Genomic DNA, 19967 nt, shown 5'->3' on the forward strand with positions numbered 1-19967 from the left:
ATGCCGATTTTGCAGTTTTTTTTTTTTTTTTAATTCAGTAAAAGATAAATTAATTTTTATTTTGTCCTTAGGTAATTAAACATTAGTCCATACGGCACGCGTACGATTGTAGTTTCTTTCTACACGTTGCAAAATGCTAAATTGCCCTACCTGTTTAAGCAATCTACAGAAACATTGTTTGTAAAGAAACTCAGCTGAAAGCTTGAATTAAAGGTATTAAAAATGTAAAAATGTAAATTTGATTTGCACATTGTGTGCTAACGCATATTTGAGTCACACAGCTGAGTGTTCTTCAATCATAAAATGCACGTATAATCAGTAGTTGAGCGCTGGCGATGCCTGCTATCTGACTGTGGCAACCACAGACCACTACTAGAGACTTCTGACTCAGACTGTACCGTTGGAGGTTATGAAAATTGGACATTATGAACCGCACTGTTTATTTGGTATCTTAACGTTGGAGTTTGTGAAATTTGGACATTGTGAAACAGTGATTATTTGAATGTTATAGATTTGGAGCTTATGAAAATTGGAGGTTATGAACCGCTCTGTTTATTTAATATTTTAAGCGTTGGAGTTTGTGAAATTTGGAGTTTATGAAACGCTCCCCTACGAAAGAGGCGAAATCAGACTGCGTAGTTAAAAAAATTTAAATGTATACTGTCTAAGGGTCAGTAGTAAATATTAGACGAATTAAATCTTTTCTTAGACATCGTGCACTAAAAAGTGTCCGTTTGAACTTTTAAATAAAATTAAACAGCTAGGAAAAAATTTCTTAAAAGAAAACTAACTTAACTAGTACTAAACACCTAAAGTAACTTTGTGATATTGTATTACATTCGGATAAATGTTGCATTTGGATAAGCCACTGTCTTGTGTTACCTTGGCCCATTTATACATATGGTTAAAAAATATATATATTCAAAGGCTCAGTAGTCAGTTATTGTTTTTATTCGCGTATTGGCAAACATTCATTGATTCCAAGACATTGTCACCAAGTTATATAATGACAAACGTTATTTGCCACCGAAAAGTGGCAAATACAACGTTTAAACTAAATGAAAGACCTTTGCAAATAAAACTAACTTGACTAAACTGTAGACCTACACCAATTTTTGTGATACTACATTCAGATAAATGTTGCATCCGAAGTGAAATGCGCAGTCTTGGGTTGCCTTGGCCCGTAAATGTATATTTAATCTCTCACAAAAAGCCACGTACATCCATCACCAAGCATTACCAGCAGTTGCGTCTCCATCAGTTCGCTTCGGCTTTAATTTCTTCCTATTGAAATCCCTATTTACCTTAGCGTTATCGCGGGTTTGTATTTAAAGTTAAAATGCCAGAAAAAAATGTATTTCGGTTATCTGTTAGGTTTTGTTATAGAAAAGCTTACCTCATTGAAAATTAAGCGTAAAAAATATAAGATACTAAATTTGTTAAGGCAATTATGGGTAGTTTAATTTGGAATAACCCTCAATATACATTTTTTTTTTATTAGGGGAAAGTATTTTATCCGGTAAAGAAAGGTATAAAAATTGTTCACACCTACTTTAAAAACCATACAAGATGCATACCAACATGTACAAAATATGTAAAACAGATAACTGCTGTATTTATATTTAACATAGTTTTCACAATTATTTCATTTGTTTTTACGAATCTTCGTAGAAAATCGGGTAACGCATCTCTTAAATAAATAATTTCGATCAATAAACACTCAGAAATCAATTAACATTTAATGTTAAAAAAACAATGTAAATATCTTAACAACATAAATCAAACAACTTGGCATGACTATAAACAGATTATACCTTTCCAACATTTTAATGGTTCGAAACTATACGTAGTTTCCTTGTTTATTGGGTTTTCATGCAAGCTATACAAGTCCTCAATAATCCCACGCATGCATACTTTGGTCAATATACGCTAACATTCCATCAAAGTAGTGGTGGTAAATAAATAAGAAGAAAATATTATATATATATTCATGCGAAATAATCTCACTAAACATCGTTGGTATTTACTTCTAAAGACAAACGCAACAACCCCTATGTAAGTCATGTGTGGGTGCGAGCGGATGGGGTGGGTAGTTAAATACAAATACACAAACACAAAATACAGCTAACTGGCCAATGAGCCCTACAACTTCATGATCCCGGCCTAATGTGTTTTCAACCTCATAAATTATAGTGGATTCGACCGGATGTAGTTAATTGCTGTGAAATAATCTGTATTAACACGACAATAAGCTAATTTACACAGACTAATTAGCTTTTTTTTAAATACTCTTGTGTGAATATTACAGCTGTTTTTAAGTGACACAGTAATAATTTTATCAGTAAATATGCGACGGATGGAATTAATTAGTTTTGTAATTCTTTTATCTTTTCATCTCACTTTGTTAAATCAATACTGTATATGAACTAGCAGATTTTTACATGTTACACGGTTTATAATAGTTGCGGTGATATAACATCAGGTAATAAGTACTTAATATGTTTGGTATCAATGTTAAGTCAATATAATGTTTGGAATATTTTGGACGACGGAAAAACTATTTGTTGTGCCATGATAATATTAATAATTATGAAGAAAACACATTATCAATACTTATTGTATTATTACACCTTGTTAAATGAATTATTATACTTTACAAAACTATATAGTTGACTGTTCCATTGTACCAGCCGAATATGCAGGTATTTAAACAGTTTAATTTGTACAACTTAGCTATCGTTATGGCAATTTTTCATTCAAACCACACATAAAAGATAAATTAAAATAAAATGACAACCACCGATTTAACCTGTATAATGCCGCCGATGGCTGTTTTCCATCGATTAACGAAATTGTAACATACGAACTCTTGCAAGTTTATCCCTAAAAACTCCCTTCAATCCATCATCTGCCCCGCCTTTCTGTTTGGATTCACTCTTAATTTCCTCCATTGCTTTTAATATTTTTCCATAATAAGATTGCGTTTTCCTGACTACAGAAAGGAAAATTAGGAATGTTAAATTTTTATTGTAGAAAAATACAAAACGTTTGAGGGATAATTACAAACAAATGCATTTTAAAATACCGTATATTTATATTCTGCAACAAAAATTACTACACTTTATTAAAACAGTTATTTATTGTCTACGGTTTCAACTTTCCTACGAAAAAAAAACAAATTCACTCCAAGCTAAGAAATAGAATTTTTTAAAGTTTTATGCACATAAATGGCTACCGGTACTTTCTTTTACAACAGAATACGTTACGTCTGAAAATGTCACAAAATGATAAAGGTGACAATGATTGAGGATTAAATTAATTCCAATGTGTACTTATATATTTTTTTAAGAAAGCAATCGAATTTCAAAACAGTCTTATTGGATCAATCATTCTAAAACATATACGTAAACTAGAGTGTAGCTTAATTAAACGATTTATTTACATCACAAACCCCTTTCCACAGTTGTATGTCCATATTTGACTGTTTGTTAAAGGCTACAAGCATCCAAAAGTTTTGCAAAGTTCTATTAATGCTCAAACACCACAACTTGACGTCAAAGGCCAGTAACATTTTGAAATGCGGGACAATACAAAGGCTTATAACTGATGTAACAAATGTTTTGACGACCGACCCAGTCGCTCTTGAAGTAGCGTAGCTATTTCATGAACTTTGACATGTCAAACAATACTGGTTTACAAAGTTATGTGATCACAAAACATAATGGATTAGTGTTAAAATTACGTATTCAGCGATTTGTGTATTTAAGATTTACCCTTAAAAAGATAAAATATTTTTTTGTGGATTTAGATTGGACCAAGCTGCCCTCAGTCTTGAGGATTTTAACAGATGATCCTTGCTGAAGAATCAGCTGATCTAATTCAATAAAACAGCTGACGTTTCATTAATTCAACACTCATTTTTCACTTACCTTCATCATTAAATACGCACCCTAGTTTGTCAACGACGTAAACAATTTCTAAATCCCTCATTTCTTTATGACGTACAAACATACAAAAAAATGACTTTAGAAAAACATTACCCTTACAAAAACGTAAAAACTGCAAATACCATTGATAATTACAAACTAGACAAACATCTGGCATCCAACTACAAACAATAATTGCCCTAAAACATTCACTTGGCAAAAGCGCATTGCTCATTATATTTTGACATCTCAATGATGGCGCAAGTACATGGGGGGGGGGGGGAATTAACGCATCAGTAATTACCCCCACAATGAGCTTAATAACGCGCCTAATCCACTGTCGCTGCGCCCAAATGCGCGTAAACCACTCCGCGAATTACCCAGGCACTCCAGGCTAATTACCCTTATTCCCTATGTTAGCCTAGAATTTATAACTGCGTTATATCCAACCGAGCTAACCGAAATGCAATCATGGAAGTGTTGCATTGGTTTAGGCAGCGGCGCAATTTATGTATTTCATGTTGAGCTGGATAAATTCTACGTTGAAAATAGTTAAACATTAATTTCTTTCTACAATTAACCAATTATTGTCTGATCGTACTTGCGGTAGTATATTTGTTTGTATCGATCATTTAGAATACCTAATAAACCATTGCCACCAACACTATTACACCAACACTTTTCATCGCATAACCATTATTATTATTAAAATTATGATTATTTGATTCAGTTGAACTCATTGGACGAAATAATAACCACTCAAAGATGTGTACTGGTATAAATAATAAATGTATATGTTCACATGAATGTATATTAGCTATAATACCTTGTATCTTTGACTATCAAAAATGTACAATAACAGTCAGCCATGATAACTTATATCCTCAACTATCTAAAAGTCAACGGTTGTGTTCAAGCATTAACAATAACTGTAACAGCTGTTCTACCTAATATACAGACTGTCCCAAAAGTCCCGGACCGGTTCAATATTTTCTAAACGACAACAGATAAATCAGTAAGATTTAGTACATCACCACACCTAACAATCTACATTTTTAAGGAAATGTCAATTTGCTCTCATATCATGGGGACGTCCCGCAAGGAGTCAGAAGGAAATCTTAAATAGAAGCATAGGTTGACATGTACACCAAATTAAAGGTCTTTACTAGCAGAATATAATGCCGCAAATTTGAACTCAAACGGACAACCGAGCCAAGAATGACAGTGGTTCAAAGATTCATTTAATTTGCATTGCCATTATACGCGTACTCCTCAGGGCACAGCCCTAGAATTGGGAAGAAGATTTTTAATGTAAGCATAGGTCGATATGCACATCAAATTAAAGGTCTTCACAAGTACATTAAAATGCCGTAAATTCAAGCTCAAAAGAACGCCTGAGTAAAAATGGCAGTTGTTCAAAGATTCAAAATGGCTGATTCAAGAAATCTTTGAGCGGCTGCCATTTTTTTACTCAGTTATCCGGTTGAGTTCAAATTTGCAGCATTATATTCTGCTAGTAAAGGTCTTTAATTTGATGTACATGTCAACCTATGCTTCTATTTAAGATTTCCTTCTGACTCCTTGCGGGACGTCCCCATGATATGACAGAAAATTGATAGTTCCTTAAAAAAGTAGATTTTTAGGTGTGGTGTTGATGTACCAAATCTTATTGATTTATCTGTTGTCGTTTTGAAAATATTAAACCGGTCCGGGAGTTTGGGACAGTCTGTATAATAAACAGTATTGCCAACTTGTTTTTTTAAGTGAACATTAATTCAACTTTTGACACCGTCAAACTAAACAAACTGAACGTCTAAAAAAACTTCTAATGCGCATCACAAAACATCCAAATGCATCAGACAATTTAGCATAGCTAACTCACACATCTCCGATGCGGAAATACGCTCATTGTTTTTGAAAGGATTTCACCCCATCTGTTCCAGGAAAGGGATGGTTTGCAAGATTTACGAGGAGTTTGGAATGCGGGAGGGGCGGCGCCCCAGGGGTAGGCGACCTGGTGGAGTAGAGGGTGAGTGCACAACAGGTGGGGCAAGTGAATACCTTGAGCAGGTAGGGAATCCGCATACCGACAAGGATTTGACGGTGGCTGAGCTAGAATGGAACATTCTTTCAAACCTTGCCCCTTACAGTGTGCAGGATTCTGAAAGAAGAAAAAGAGATCGCATGGCTGTGCTCAAATAAAATAGCATGAACGACTTCGGAACTTGGGCGTTTTAAGGTTAGGCCTATTGGATTTTTCGAGTGTTATATGAAGGAAAAGTGAACAATTTGGTCAAGGTGTCTCACTGTGACCTTTAGTTTGAATATCATAGTTAAAAAATATAGCTCGAAAAAACTGGGTCGTGGTTCAGCGCTAGAATCAAACCAGGAAACTTTAATTTTGAAGAAAAAGAGTGTAGAATACGTTTCAAATTAGGGGGAACATATTTCGATAGCAATTTTCTATTTGAAGTATTTTTTTCCAATTTTTTTTATCTCTTGATGTTTAAGTACTATAACCTTATTAACCTTCCAACTTAAATACTGAGTCAGATTTTAGGTCTCCAAACGTAAAAAGATGTAAACGTTTATTTTAGCGGTAATGAATGCAGTTTGGATACAAAGTTCCAAGTCACTTACAACCGACGTAAATATCTTGACTATTTAATCGCTTGTTTTAAGTGCCTATGTCTCAATAGTAATTAAATCAAAGTGGTTTAAAGTGAATAATGCCACAATTGAGGAAAGGTCGTTAATAATTACAGCGCCAGCGACTTGGCAACATTCATCTTCCCTTTTGATTAGCCCTGTCCCTCCGCCCCAAATTAATACCCTTCTCGGTCCTTATAATTTCACAGTTCTTTCGCCTAATTTCTATTTCCAGCTTCTGTTTAAAAACTGGGCATCCAAAAGCGCATTGGAGTGACTCCCATTTACTTTAATCCTAATGTTTGAGTTTATTTATTTACAGTTGAATGTTTTAAAATTTCAAAAATCAGTTAAATAATTAAGCACTCTAGCGAATTAAATTGCGGAAAGTCTTTTATTATAGAGTTACAGCCAAGAAGTCACATTTAAAAACCGAAACTGTTTATTTCTCTGGTTAACTTGTTTAACATTTACTTTAAATAATGCTAGTCTAAAATTAACGAAATAATAACCATTATTTCTTGTAAGAATGAAAGAGAAACGGAACCATTTAATATTCTACCGGTCGAATACTAAAATGATTACCTACTAAAAGGTGAGAACCCTTTTTAGTGAAACAAAAACATATCAGAAACAACATAAAAACCAACTAGAAGACTTGGTTTGTAGAAAGAGATATTGTTTTATTTCTAAAATACAATATTCTTACGTATTTTTGATCAAGGACCGTTTACTTTGCACATTCCAATAAAACAACAATTAAATAAACATCTTTAAAATACTTCCTCGACAAAAGTATTGCCTTATGATTTGAATTTGTTTTACTGCAAAGAATATAAAGGCAACTACAGAGGAAAAGGCAATTATCTATTATATTACAAGAGCTAAATTAATTTTGATGACAAATGAAAACATTGAATATTAAAGTTATCAACAGCCGCCAAAGTGAGAATTATTGCGACTTACCTTTGAGGTCAAAACCCGATTGGTAATTAACTGTTTAATTGAATTCACTGCGGGGGATTTAGCACAAAATATCCACATTGGGTGTTTCCATTTATTGTTTATAATTTCGTATAAACGTCTATGAAGCGGGTAAACTAATTAATAGTTTTCAGTTCCATCAACTGTACCAAAATTATTTAGAAAATTGGGATTAAAGCGCAACCAAGAAAAATAAATTTGTTTACGATTTCAATTATTTATTATGTAAACATTAAAACATAAGCGTGAGTGATCAAGTACAATGCTAACATCTAGAATGGATCTTTAAAGTAATATTAATCCAGGACTAATTAGCAGGCTTAAATTGTGTACGGTTTAAGTTTAAAATAAGTAAAAGAGATTATCATAGAGTGAAGAAGAATAACAGGGCGCTTTTATGCTCTGATCAACGACAATCCCTATTGTAAAGAAACTAATTAAAATTCCAAATCAAAACTAAGTGAAACTAACCAGCTTTTGGCTCTCGTCCAAACCGTCTTAAAGCCCAACTTGAGAGCTTATTACCATAAAAATGGAAGTTCTCAAGATAAGCTTTATGAATATTACTTCAAACAGAAGAGGGAAATCCCAATTTCGAGGTTAGTTTAGAGCGTTTTGTTTTGGCCCAATGCTTCCCTCTTGGTAATAAGTGTATAAAATAGCTTGTAAAAACTGTATACTTGTGCACAACAGATTTAAACAATATTTCTTATTTAGGTTAAGGGCTGTATCTGCATAATTTGTTTTGTGTGAACTTGGTTATTTAGAAGATGTGTCTGTGATTTCATTTTCCTAGGTCGATTGTAAAAGTGTACAGCGTACTTTGGGAGTTGAACTTGGTTAGGTTATATTGAAAATCGATAAACGTGAAAAATTTGTTCGATATAATGTGTGTGAAAAATACCTCTTGTAATTTCCAAAATTGCATAAAAATAATTTTTAAACTAAAAATATTGTATTGGTGAATACAAGAAAAATAACATATTATTCATTCATATTTTAGCCGCGAAAATTAATTACAGTACCATTGAACTACTACTTTAGTCATCATTTATGCTTTAATTGGAGGGTGCCTTTTTAATCTATTTGTCTTCGCGAGAGATACCTATTTAGTTTAATAGATAGATTAAAGGTACATCGTAAAAATAACGAAAGCCATATAGGTTTTTCAACGTTATATCCCCTCCACCAAACAAAACGCAAAATTATTGATTGGCCAATGTCTAAAATTTAAGGCGTACTACGTTTGATTTATCTGTGCTATTTCCATTCGAAATTTCAATTTATATAACAATCCACTCATTTATGATGAAGAAGTACTTGGTGCGCTCAATAATTGACAAAAGCGTTTCAAGTCTTCAGATTGAGTTGATCTTTGGAGGTGATGGCTTTGAGTTGTGCGGTTCAAAGATACCGGCTTTGATAAAAGCCACTGAACACTTCAAAGTCCACAGAATGGTCTGGTGCAGCAAGGTACAACAACTGTGAAGTGGCAGCTTGAATCTTACACCCACAATAGCCTAGGCTTCGATGGTTTACTGAAATTGGATGAAACGATTGACAAACAAGACTAATCAATGAGAGTAAAGATTACGTAACATATGTGTGTTAAGTTTTAACCACGAAAAAGTAAACAAGGAAACTATTTTTTAAGACGTTTACGTGATTATAACCAAGCAAAACTGAAATAACCATTTTACAAACTATATTCTTTAGGTCTCCATAAGCTGTTGTAGTATGAAAACTTAAATGAGGGAATAAGTAAGGGAGTATGAAAATTCCATCAGTGCAGCTGGTCTAAATAAAACGGGAGCCTACTCTAGAATCCAAAGACAAGATACTACTCTCTGGTTTCAGAGGTTGGTATTTTATTTTAAAGAAATAAAGATCTTACTTAGTTGATTTTTCATCCTTATGGATCAGTTGGTAATTTTATTGTTAATTTCGTCCCATGCATTGTAGGGGTCGTGTTTTGTTTACAATATGTTTCTTGTTATTTCAGTCATTAAAAACAACGTTTTACCAAATAAAACTATCTCATAAAAAATTTGTTCCTTAGTTATATAACCAAACAGTAAAGCACAAATACATTTTATAAACAAAATTTCTTCGACCCTATTAGCGTCACCAACATGAACTAGGCTCGAAAAACGAACGTCAATATTTACTAAGGGATGATAAGACTAAGTTGGTTAGTCTATTATTTTACTAATAATCCTTATATGTACGCAGGTGGGGTAAATATTGGACACTTTTTATGCATAAACAATATTATTGTATTCAATTAAGTGGCAACAAATGTACAATGCAGATAAGGAATCTCTATAAACTATGCTTAATGGCAGGGAATAAATTCAAGAGTAAAACCAATCACAATAGTCTAATTTTAATAAGCAAGTCATCTTATTTTAGCACAACAAACCTCTAAACAACCAAAACAACTTGCAACTACACCACTTTAGAAAATTCATACGTAAGTTGTAGGTAAATTTAATGTTGTTCTTGATTTGTCTCAAAGATTTCACCTTTGCCGTCTCACTACTGGCATATGTACTACATTGTGAGGTATAATAAATGTCTTGATTTTTTATTTATTATCTAAGAAATGCAAACGTGTTTACCAAATTTCTTTATACAACATATATATCAGTAATAAAAATAAATATACAATTGAACCACGGTTTAGTTTGATTAAGTAGCTACAATAGTAAATAAAGTTAAATATTTTTTTTAAATGTCAATAACACTTAGGTTTCCAGAAGATAACAATAAGCTAAATAAATGGTATCAGCAATCTGACGTATGTGTTCTCCCAATAGTTTGTCAACAACCGTTATCATGGGTAAGAGGTGGAAGTAAATATAATATTTTATGGGGAAAATCGCAAAAGTTGCAATAATTTTTAAACAGTAATTGTTACAGCAATTTGGGGGGTTACACTATTTTGTTAAGAATGATAAGGAACTTATCACATTAATTTTAATCAAAACTGGATTTTTCAAAAAATTAGAATTTTTGTTTTTTTGTGGTTTTTTTTAATGGGAAAATAACATAATTTACAACAACTTTTGAACCATAATCTTTACAAGAATGGGAGTTCTGCCATTTTGTTCAGAATTTAAAGGGATATAGTACCCTATACAATTTTTTTAATCAAAATCGTTCGGGCCATTTTTTAACAATTAAATTCTTTCGTTATTTTATGGGTTTTTATTGAAAAATCATGAAAAATCAAAATTTCTAAGCCAATTTTAAAAACGCCTGGAGATTTGACGGATTAGTAACTAAATGCCAAATTTAATCAAAATTGGACCACAGGTGTAGTCTGTAGCTCTGTACACATCCACACAAACCGACACACACACAGACATAACTTCGGAAACTACTTTTTTGGGTTCATGGGGACCCAAAACAAATATATCCACTGAAAACTCAAACTCGAAAATTTCGACGAAAACAATACTTTCTCCATATACTATTGTACAGGAGGTAAAGTAATAATTAATTGGAAATTAAATTACCATGGTTTTTGTACAGCAATAATTAATCAAAAAAGTTAATATGTCGTCCAATCTCGTCTGTTCATCAAAAGAGACGAGTTTTAATAAAGAAGATTCAATGCGTAATTGGACCGGAAAGAACTTCATTAAAAGATGAAGATTTTTCTCTTTTGCAACTCAGTTTGATTTCGTGACTCTGAAAATTATTGCTTTTACAAAATTAAAGACTTTCAATTATAAATGAATATTGCAGCCTGAAGCGTTTGATTAGACGGTTTTAATATTCCAATGTCTATGGTCAAACGAACTGTCTGAAATTAATTTTCTTTACATGTATTTCATTATTATGTTAATTTATTTTAACTAGAATGAAGCGAAGGTTATTGCCAGCTTTATGAAGAAGTATAGCTTAGAGCCTGTGAACAATTATGTGTGCATATGCTTGTTGCTTAACTTATTACAAATTTACTTATGAGTAAAATATTTAAAAAAACTGATAACTAATAGTACATCTTATTGAGTGGGTGAGTACATAAAATCTAATAAAGTTGAATTATTATTTTGTAGTTCATTTTTCTGTTCTACAATGGATATGGAGAAATATTAAGGCATTGCCTTTGATAACTGCAGTACATAAAATCTATATAGACCAGCTTAAGATTAGTTAAAGAAAACAAAGTTGAATGAGGTATTTCGAATATGCTGCTATTTAGGTTCTTTGTACTCCTTTAATTCAATGGTTGGTGGGGATATAAAGGTGAAGTCAATTAGTTAAACGTTTTGCTAAACGTTATTTTACAATACTAAACTCAATGGTTGGCTCCATTGAACGTTGATTTTTATTTTACGGACAACAGCTTAGGCATTTACTTAACGGTAATGAAAGATATACTAAGTGTATAGTGTACTATAAACTACGATTGTTTGTAGTCAATGTTACATATATATAGCCACGATTCGCTCATCTAATAGCACAAAACCAGTGTACACCAATGGTTTGAATTATGAAGAGTTGAACTGTACAGAATGTGACCGAACTTTGAGTACTAGAATTTTGATCAAGCGCCTTTATTGTAGTGAATCGCTTACAATGCTTGGCGGAGGGTAAAGTTTGAAACTATATCACCAAATTGTAGTTTTAAAAATTCACGATGAAAAGTCAGGTGACAATGAGTAAATGTGTTATGTTTCATATACAAATTCTAGTAAATAACTATTGAAATTAACTAACCTCTTCACAAATACTTATTTTGGGTTCCCATCACGTATCGAATTGAATAATCTTACAACACTAAAATTACACACATTTAATAATACAAAAACTTTGAATTTAAGTGAATGACAAATTTGGGATTGAAAATTTAGAACTGTTTGTTATCTTTCAATTCAAATCCTGTTATTGCTTCTATCGATTGATAATAAAGATGTGTCCCTTTTTTCCTGTGTCTTCCCTGACTCGTTCAATACGAATTGATATAAATAATCGGTTGGTTAAAATTAGTTAGGCTACTAGTTAAAGTGGATTTTACAAATTAATCTATTCAATCTGTATACCTACATTGTAATACCTGCGTTCGTATTTCAGGAACAACTAGCACATGGACATTTGAAATGCGGCTAAAATAACCCTGTTCTAAATTCTTTGGATATTTTTTACGTAACCCCACCTTAAAAGAAGAAAAAAGGAATATTTCATAATTATTTGGGAAAAGTCAAAAATATTACACATTTGAAGTTGCAATAGGTTTAACTGCACTAAACCATCATAAAACAGTTATTTCTTCAAATTTTACAAAGAAATTGAGAACCACAAGTTCCTTTAAGAGAAATAAACAACCCTGGCCTTTTTTGGGAAGGAATTGATTATCTTTGGATGATTGTTTGATAAAAACAGATCCAAATAAATATTAAAATTGCATCCAGTTATTTTGGAAATAAACTATCTTTACCACCTTTCTTAAACAATGCTAAAAACCTTTAGAATATTTGTACACCCTTAAATATCTATCCTTACCGAGACAACTTTAGGTTATTCAAGAAAACTTCACCTTTTCGAAATGAATCAATATTTTTAGAAATAATCTCCAGCGAATTTATGGAAAACAAAATAAGCGTCTCGTTCAATGATAAGTGTGAAACCTGGAGCAATTAACTTCAATCTTCAACTTCTAGTACTTGTTTTCAACACCAATGATTTATTCTATGAACCCCCTGGTGCAACAGGGATGTGGGGGCGATGGGGGGTGAAATGGGGAAACGAAGCGCGAAATTGGACGACAGAACTATGACAAGGCCCACCTGCCAGGCGTCGATATTAACCTCACGGTTCGCAGAGCTATTAATCGGGTTTGAAATAGCATAGGTTATGAACTGAAACATCGATTTTGTCTTTAAAAAAATCAATTATGTAAACTAATAATGATTTAGTCATGTCTCTGTCAGCGCTAATTCAACTAGGCGGACAGCCCCCGAAGACTTAGACTCATGTCAGTTTTTGTAAGGTGAATGCTTACGATAATGGAGGAAATATTAATTGTTATAAATGTAAATAGGGGTCTAGAGGTAAAAATGGCACTTGTACCTAGGTTGTAGACGTTCAATATCAAATTATACATCACCTTACTGATTATTAGCCAAGGTACATTGCTTGGACTCGATGGTTCGAAGGGCACCAAAGATTGAAGGTCATCAATCAAGTATAAAAAATAAATAGTGATTATAGCCTCTTCTATAGAAGAACAGCCCCTCTACTTTAGACATACGTATTTTACTATCAAAATGTAAATTATTTACTACTAAACCTTAAATTTTAAATGGGTTTCGTCTGTAATTTCAGTGCTACCAATTAGAATTTCGTTTGTTAATACAGACAATACTTCAGAAATATTGTGAACACCCATTTAAGTCATGCCAATTTTCTACAATGATTCGTCATACAAAACAAAACATGTAATAAACCCCGGTTTAGCGAATTTCTCTATAGGGAAGTAGGTATTTAAACAAATAAATCCTTGTTAAAACTGGCAGAAAGCGTCTGTGCTTTAACGAGTGCCTATTACAAGGCTGGCTGATTGGACGACTGACACAATCCTATAGTACAATTTACTCTATATTCTTACGTCAAATCGAAGTTGCTTTTTGCTGTAAAAAATTGTAGATTTCTTAAAAAAACTATTTTTTGGTGAATAATTTTCACTTCCTCATAGCAAAAAGCATCTAGTCTAGGGACGATATCTAGAATATAATATGAAATTGTAATATAGAAATAGTTATTACAACTCCTTGATGTAGTCAATTTCGATTGCATTTGTGCATAGACAACATTTTTACAATATGTAAGCTGCCAGGACTACAAGTCCTAAAAATCCAACTGTAGAAATGCAGTTGAGGCGTAGACAACTGAGACTGAGAATGAATGACTTATGGCCTACGTTTCGTCTTACTTTCTCTTTTTGTTTTCCCTTGTCAAAACAATTCTCACTCCCTACGCATACCGAATGGTCTTTCTCTAACATCGGTGCTTTAGTGAGACGTCTGACTCTAGCTAGCCTTCTGCATATAACTATGAAGTAGGACATACAGAACTAAAACTTCGTTACTAAATCTTAGGGCTCATTATTTCAATTGAGCAATTTAATTCACTGCAATTTAGTACACACATTTTTTAAGCACCCTTCAGATTGTTTAGACCAATATATATGATCTGTTAACTTAAAAATAATTTTTCATACAGAGATTAAGTTTTATATTACAATGTTCATGCTAATTGCATTTGTGTTTTTGAATGTGTACACCTAACCTATATTGACCTATATTGTCTTATATTCATTTAATATTCCTCGTGAAAAATTGTGTTTTTCTTTGTTATGTAAAAAATATATAAAATAATTTTGTAAACCACAAAATGAAAATCGAACATATACACAAAAGAAATTGGTACACAAAAAAAAATATATTGAAATTACAATATTCTGCAAAAATGAAATGCCCAACCTCAGAATGAAGTTTAGCATGGGATCAAGGGGGCGGTACAAACCCTTTAGCCCAGCTGTAGTTTCGGCGGGAGAGGGCAAGTTTTGGCGGGTGAGAGGGGGGTATAATCGGCGAAATCACAGACGGCGTGGCTACCGATTTCAATAACAGAACCCATTCCACCTTCTTGTATGTTTATGGCCCAACTTTACCTAGCGTGTTCTTTGTTCAATGAAAAGTAAAATTATATTTATGATTAGCGTGTTGGAGACAGTATGATATTATTGTCGTTTGGTTACCTTCATATTTTTAGATTTTAAATCATGAACGAGGTGATTAAGGGGTTTATCGTGACAATGTACCCAGAAAAAAATGATAGGATTAGAATAAAATTTGCCCATAGAATTTATTCATTAATTTTTTTTGTTGATTTTAGTTTTCGATTTTTGTACGCTATCTTCAAACGTGGGATCCATCTGCGATAGTAATTTACTTCGAAATGAAGAAACTAAAATTAAACATGAAATGAAATTTTAGAAAATATTGCCATAAAATTAAAAAAAGGTTACTACACTTATTTTTATTTTAATCGTATAAATTGATAAATAAAACCATAGCCACGTGATAAATAAATAATGGTAAATAAAATTATATATGATAAACATTATAAATCAAAAAGTGGTCTATTGTCTGAGATAAAACCTAAATCATTTCATAAATAACATGTTAAGGACTTTTACTAGCAGATCATGTGGTAAAACCATAAGACATTGTATAGACAGTTTTGAATAGTGTTTCATATATTCACCACATAGGGTGTTATACAAATTACAAAACATTATTTTACAAAGAATAAATAATTATTTAATTTATTTCAATAAATATTCTAAAAGATAATTTTGCAAATAAACTTGATGACAGTAATAATCGATTATGACATAAAATAGAGTTTAAGTCATAAAAAACCACGTAATTTCGAATATTACTGGTCTAATCTTAATCATAAAAATCTATTAATTATTATTGTATGCAGATTGCAACTTATGTAACAAAGTTATAATTTTTAACTATCCCGTCATTTTAAGCTCAATAAGTAAACATAAAGGAATTCATTATTCAAATTTTCAGTGTTTCCTTAACCTTTCTCCTGTCTAGCAAGTTACTTTAACATCACCGTGCATAAATTAACAGATTCCTATGAAATCTTGAGTTTATTTAACATTTAAAAGAAGTTCACAGGTTAATTACACTGTCAGTCGAATTTAATTAGATTTACTTAAATCAACGAGTCGTGCTTTAATTTTACTTTGTATGCAATACGTATCATGAAATTCCAAATAGGTTCACATAAAATAGGTACGTTTTTTATAATAATTGATTGGATCCGATTTTTTTTGCATAGAAGATTTATATGTGTTTTTTTTTTATTTTACTTGGTAGGGAAAGTTATGGTATCCCTAATTGTTCCATAAAATCTTGCTAAATTATTTAAATATCTAACTAAAATATTCTTCAGGTTTTGAAAGAGGGTGTATGTTCACCTCTATCAAAATAGTGTATTTCATAAGTTTTTCAAAAAGTGTAAAGGTAGGCATTTGGTGGACTACAATAGGATAAAATACCCCCGCCGCAGCAAACCTGCCGTCTAAGCGAATTTCCATTTGGCCGAATTGATTTTCAATTGATCTATTTAAATAACATAGATTTAACAATACAAGGTTTAACGAGTACCTAGGTTTGCTGCTACAAGGAAACTAATAAAGTAGTGTGTTTTTAGTAAAATATTTATAGCTTACTATAAAATGAATAAATTTGCCAAGTTTGATCAAAATATATCCATAAACAAGCAAACTACAACATTTTACAATATTCTCCATAAGAATAACATGGGAATTTTAAATTTACCATTTTTTTAGTTTTCTCCGTAACCAATAACCGTACAAAAACACTTTGACATACTGAATTGTTTGTTTTTTTAAGCTCTTTAAGAAGGTTTAGAGAAAAATTGGGAAATTTTGTGTTTTGAGGGTAAGAAGTGAGAAAAACCAATTTTTACCCCATAAAACCCCCCATAAAACCCTGTTCCCATAGTCCGATCATGCTGGATCGCGAACTCATTCAAGTTTATCCCGCCTTACACTTTCAAACCAAATTTCATCAAAATCGGATAAAAATTACTCAAGTTATCGTGTTCACGGACACATATATATATAAATCTATATATATATATATATATATATATATACATATATAAAAATTTGAACGAATGGTGTTTTTGGCCTCTGGGGACATTAAAATGAAAAAGTAAATCGGTCCCGGGCCTAAGTCTTACCATGAGACCTACGGTAATAGCTACTTCCCTATAGGGAAATTCGCTAAAATGTGGTACTAAAGAGAACAATTCGACCGCTTTACCTACATTTGCATCACCAAATGTAATTTCTTGTAAATTTAATTTAAAAAATAATACCGCCCAAAAAGCAAATAAAACAATCTTATCTTAGGGGATGCCTCAACAAAAAATAAATTCATATACTTATATAAATGAATAAAATAGACAACAGGATTGAGTGGATTAGGTAATACATACACGGGGTAGGGTAAGTACCATATCTACACGGTCACTCGCACACGGCGTGGCACAACACAAAATGACGTATCTCCGGGCACAACGACAGCTGGTGACTCACTGACAAAGCTACGGAACTCAACTGCCGCTCTCGCATTGAGTAACTACGCCGCCCGCCGCTGACGCTGCCCAGCGCTAGTGTCGTGCGGACAACAAAATGTTTAGAGGGGAAATATGCAATTTATACCGAAGTTTTAAAATGGTTGGTTAGTGCTTATCACATTCTAAGATTAATTTGAATACAACAATAAAAAATCAAGTTTTGGAAAGGTTTCAAATAATTTTTTAACCACATTGCAATGGTAAACATTGTATACACATTTTTTCAGTACCGGTGTTAAATGGTAGGCCTACCCTTACCAACCACTTTCAATGTCATATAAATTTAGCTAAGTGGTTCGGGTGTATATTTCAAATTTTAAAAACCCCTAAGTACTAAATAATCAATTATGTCTCAACAAGGCTCGGTCTAGTCTTTTAGTCCGGGTAATAAATCATAAATAAAAATTCTTTATTAATTGAACTTATAAAACAGCAATAGTGTCTGGTAATACAATTAATGTACCGTAATGCCCTTAGCACTACTGCAATACGTTGTTGAAACTAGTGATTCTATTTGGTAAGGATAGTAAACGGCAACCATTTGGTATGTCTCAAAAGTACACTAATCTAGATCTTCCAGAGCTATCCAAGATAATTAATATCAGATCTTCATATATATTCAATGCACCAAATAAAGATTTTTTTCCAATTGTTACCCAGGAAATATAGGTAAAAATACAAATTATATAATAAAAAATAATCACATCGTTGTGAAAAAAATATTAGTGATTCAAGAAATGTAATCTCTAAAAATAATTAAAACGCTTTTTCATAATTCCGTCCGGAAATCAGCCGTTTTTAGTTATGTAAATCGTCAGCAAAATCATCGTGTTTTGGTACTTTCAAATAGGAAACAGAAAAAAAAACCATTAGGTTAGTTTTTCGGTTAGTTAACCTCGAAATTTATCAGTTTATTATGAAAACGCTACAAATTACACCCTATTTAGAGTTATGTTTCTAAATAAGAGAAATGTAAAATGATGACAACTTTGCATAGCCTCAAATTATGTGGTCCAATTTTTTTAATGATTAGAAGATAATTCCCAGTATGATGAAAATACGTGATCATCAGACGCAGCGTCTTTATGGTACTTAATCGTATTTCGGTTGCGTACCAAAAAGAGACACTTTCGCTCCTCGTGATGAAAACTACTATTTTTACTAAGCAATTCCCTTATCTTTATGCGTCAGGAACTTTATCTACGAATTTGTGTATACTAAGGTTTATATTATTTTCAATACAAAGTAACATATTTATTTTAAGTGTTAAAGGTATTTTTCAAACTCCCTTCGTGCCACTCCCTACCGACAATGAGTCTCCATACCCCGACCTATTCCAATATATCTTAGGTAGAAGGCAGTTTCTGTATCTAACACTCTACTCTGCTGAAAGAGCGTGTTATCTTACCCCATTAGACCGAAGAGGAGTTCGATTTTAGAGTTTCCTTAAAAAGACTCAAACTAGTCCAAGATTGTGTTTTCAACTCTACCTCTGAGCCTGTTATAGGCTGGAAGAATATAATTGATTGCCAAAATAATGTTTGGATTTAGTTAATAAACTGAAGAAAAATGTAGTTACGAATGGAATTCATTTTTTAACTCTATGATAAAGATTCCAGCTGAGTTTTATCCCCTTGGGAGTAAAAAATGAGTTAAAAACCTCGGGAAAAAACTACTTTGCACACGCATGTATAGAAAACAGCTGTTTTTGCTGCAGTATGACACAAAAGTGTTAAGTAATCCAGGGGTAAGCATTTGTTGTGTTTGATTTGCATAAATTAAATGAAAAAATACTACAGAATAATATAAGCTGAGTCCTACGCCCATGCAAAACTTACATAAATCAAATATTTAATTAAACCGAAATACCCAAAAACTAATTTCCTTGAGTATATAAACCGTTCCTACAAATGTATTCTAATTCTACTGTAACGCACATTATTTACCGTACAAAACTTTATGCGAACAATCCACAGTAAGTCAGGATATAAGTGCAAATTAGAATGCTAATGAGTTTCCCCAATAATATCTGCGGGCTTGTATTTGCGTGTACTGGTATTAACATTTGCAAACATTCTGACCTTGTACGTTGCACAATATGTGATATGGTTCTATAATGGACATTTGGAATTAATTAATGGATGATTTGCTAAATCTAATATGTGCTGAGCATTTATTACTTATAAATAAAAAGTAACTAAAGTA

General features: G+C 32.3%; 1 protein-coding gene across 6 annotated transcripts in view; it reads right to left on the reverse strand.

Annotated features, from left to right (window-relative positions):
* Nucleotides 1-19967, reverse strand: part of LOC128985324 (apoptosis-stimulating of p53 protein 2-like) — a 445246-nt gene that overhangs the window by 76653 nt on the left and 348626 nt on the right. Inside the window, exon 1 of one of the 6 annotated variants that reach the window (XM_054404719.1) lies at nt 17622-17711. The exons of the other annotated variants lie outside the window; for them this stretch is intronic. The gene's annotated coding sequence lies outside the window, so the exon portion shown is untranslated. Of the gene's footprint in view, nt 1-17621; nt 17712-19967 lie in introns of those variants that run through there. 6 annotated transcript variants of the gene reach the window in all.

This window comes from Macrosteles quadrilineatus, unplaced genomic scaffold, assembly GCF_028750875.1.
Source record: "Macrosteles quadrilineatus isolate MER2022 unplaced genomic scaffold, UCM_ALF_1.0 Scaffold_2__2_contigs__length_208266976, whole genome shotgun sequence".
NCBI lineage: Eukaryota > Metazoa > Arthropoda > Insecta > Hemiptera > Cicadellidae > Macrosteles > Macrosteles quadrilineatus.